The sequence below is a fragment of the Penaeus chinensis genome, chromosome 7 (genome assembly GCF_019202785.1).
Source record: "Penaeus chinensis breed Huanghai No. 1 chromosome 7, ASM1920278v2, whole genome shotgun sequence".
NCBI classification, from domain to species: Eukaryota; Metazoa; Arthropoda; class Malacostraca; order Decapoda; family Penaeidae; genus Penaeus; species Penaeus chinensis.
This window is the reverse complement of record NC_061825.1, coordinates 4,729,906-4,733,538: the sequence shown is the minus strand read 5'-3', so window position 1 is coordinate 4,733,538 and position 3,633 is coordinate 4,729,906.

Here is a 3,633-nt window from a genome sequence, read left to right as displayed (position 1 = left end):
CTCCCGAAACAAAAATTGTAAGTACATCATGGGCAGCTCTTTTCCTTCCCATGTGTACATCCTGTTATGTTTTCAACGAGTACAGTGTTTTTGTTCTAACATGTAAGTGTCCGTGCTAGTGCATATTTTTTCTGTATTGTCTACCATGTTTCTTCGAATTTCCTCGTTATGGTAGCTTATCATTGCATTTTTTTCGATTTAACTCGGTCATGCTTCACTAAAGCATAGATCCATAGGATATTACTTAATCTTTTTCTAGTGGGTAAAATCATGCGTGCCTTATGATTACAGTATTTTTTTCTCACGAATGATCTATGTCCGCGTGGGTATACACAAGAATATTGCCATATTCTAGGCACATTCTTTCTTATTATATTTTTAACCGTTGCGTGAACCGATACTCCTATTGTAAAATTCATCTATTGTTATTCAGTGTATTTATTTCTGTTCGAGTTAACAATGCAATAGTAGGAGATTTTAAATTACGTAGAACATAGTGGAATTATCCACAAACGGACATTTTTACTTTCTGCAGACCTCCCCGCCTCTCCTAGTTCCCATAATCTCCTTAAACCCCGTCCCTCTCTCCCTATTTTTAATGTAACTGTTCTACGTTTTAATGTCGTGATATTTGTTTATGATTTTTTTTTTTTTTTTCATCTAAACAAATGGATTAATATAAGTGTGACCTGCTTTCCTGACCTTTCTATCCGTGTGAATCCCAAAGTCAAGTATCTGATTCGTTATTTTGTGTAAATAATCGGAAATGATCTCACTCAGGTAAAATGGCCAATATGATTGTCTTCTGACTCCGCCCGCGATTTAGAAATGCATTCAAGTTATTAATGTTTCTAATTTCTATTTTAATTATCTCTCAGTGTTAGATATTACTTATACTTTACCAGCTGCTACGGTTTCACTGTGTTTGTGATTTTCGTTATCATATTTAATTAATTAATTTTAAATTGCCTCGGTTATTTTAACGATTTTCTTTCTTTCCTCTTATGTCAATCGTTAAGATGCCGACAGATTTTCAAGTCTTTCTTTCATTAATTATTCTACATCACGACCTTCATTTCCTCTTTATTACACGGTCCTTGGTGACAATGCCCACGCTAGGTTCTGGACATGTAATTAGTGTTTGATTCAAATGTCTTTATACGTGTCCAGACGCACATTTATCGCCCAGCTGCGATCCGGCGCCCGTGCTGTGCCCATTGTTTTTACGACTCTACGTGAGCTTAGTGCTGGCATTTCCCAACGGGATGGGATGCCCAATTAGCGTCATGTTTTTGCGACGTATGAGCTCGTCCCGGTAGTGCCCTTTAACCTGAAAATATGGTGGGGTACTGACTGCTTTTCCTCCAGGAATTTTTAGGTATTATGTAACTCACAACCACGTGGGTTGTCGTACCGGCCGATCAGTTGTCCCAGGAGAAGCTAACCGGATTTGCTTGCACCATCGATATCTATTTCCCTTGCACGCTAACATTTTTCCACCCTCGCCTACATACCCACGTCCCCAGTCTCTGCATTTCCGATTTTCATCATAGCTTTGCCTCGAATTGCTGATGGTATCCGTGATAGACAAATTCTTTGAAATATGAAAGACTAATATGTAATTCATATAGTTGGATGTATATTGCATTACACACTGCTGACCTTCGCACTGTTGCATTTTTTCTCTATGCAAGTTTGGTGTTCAAGATTGTCTTTGCAGACTGTGACAACGTTACCTTCCTTATAGTTATGCACAATGCTTATCTTTTTTTAGAATTTCACCTCTGCAACTCAAGTAAGTCCTTGCGGACTATTGCAATTGTCTCCCGAAGCATGTTCCTCTTTCTATCTCTTGACAGTTGAATTATTTCTAAGAAATATTATAAAGAATGGTTATTCAATATAAAAATCTTGAATATTAGTCTCACTGCAATATATCTGAGTATATCTTACATACGGCCCTTATTGTCACCCCCCCCCCTCCCCTGTCTCACTGCCTGGGTGTACTTGTTTCAGAAAACGTCAGCGCAGCGACGCGAGAAGGGGCACAGCCTGCCAGGACACACACCGACCACCGGGCGATGACACGACGCAGGACGCGATCAGGAGGAAGCCGTTTGGGTCCATCACCGCGAAGGTTCGGCACGGCCCCGTCAGTGACATACTCGCTCTGCGTCAGGCATTCAGTGGCCCCACTTACCATGTAACGGGCAACCCGTGGCAGTTCTCCTGCCTGGACATGGCCCCTCATCTGGAGAAGAGCTCTTACTCCCTCATCTTAGTCTCCTGTCTGAGCAAGTCCAAGTTGCTGCCCCGTCGAGAACGATGGGTGGGTGCGTGTGCCGAGCGGTCTCAGACCGGTCAAACGCACTCCAATGTGACCAATGAGGGCGGCGAGCCCATAGCATCGCCGCTGTACTGTCCTAAGTCACACATACATTTCTCATGAACTCTGATCGCTACCTTGCCCCGGACAATCACTCTACTTCGAGTCACGGTCCTGCTCGGACGCTGCCTCCTCCCGGGGCCCATCCTCCAGGGCCCTACCTCGCCGGGCCTACTCGCTGCCCGGGTCTCTGCCTCTGCACAAGCCGGGCGCTCCAACCTCCGTCTACGCTATGCAACCATAAACATCTACAATAAACAGTGCAACCAAACCGTGAGTCAACACAACCCTGACAAGCTGGTGGACAAAAGCGAAATTCAAAGAACTGACACTATCTCTCTCTCTCTCTCTCTCTCTCTCTCTCTCTCTCTCTCTCTCTCTCTCTCTCTCTCTCTCTCTCTCTCTCTCTCTCTATCTCTCTTTCTCTCGCTCTCTCTCTCTCTCTCTCTCTCTCTCTCTCTCTCTCTCCTCTCTCTCTCTCTCTCTCTCTCTCTCTCTTCTCTCGCTCTCTCTCTCTCTCTCTCTCTCTCTCTCTCTCTCTCTCTCTCTCTTTCTCTCTCTGCAACTCCAGCAAAAAGCAAGCGATCCAGCGTCAGCAGGGACATCAACAGGAGAGCAAACAATCCTGCTCCCCCTCCACCTCCTCCTCCTCCTCCACCGCTCCTACTCTTTCTCTTCCCTTCCTTGTCCTCCCCCTCCTCTCCCTCCTCCCCTCCTCTCCCTCCCCCCTTCCTCCTCTTCCCCCTCCTCCCTCTCCTCGTCTTCCCTCTCCTCCTCCTCCCCCACCTCTTCCCCTCCTCCTCCTCCTCCTTGAAGCAGCATCCGGGTGTGGGTCAGCCATCAGTAACAATTATGGGACTCAGCGGATAATGACGGAGCGGCGCGGAAGCTCAGATCCCTCGTTGATGGCTGGCTGCCGTCTTGAGCCGCGCTGGTCCGAGACCCACATGGCTAGCATACATTAGCGAATTGGCTTCTCTTGTTGGTCTCTCTGGTCTTTGTCTTCCGTTGGTTCAATCTTTCGTCTGTTCAGTCTTCCGCTTGTTCGGTCTTTCGTCTGTTCGGTTTTTCGCCTGTTCGGTCTTTCGCCTGTTCGGTCTTTCGCCTGTTCGGTCTTTCGCTGCTTCGGTCTTCCGCCTGTTCGGTCTTTCGCTGCTTCGGTCTTTCGCCTGTTCGGTCTTTCGCTGCTTCGGTCTTCCGCCTGTTCGGTCTTTCGCCTGTTCGGTCTTTTGCCTGTTCGGTCTCTC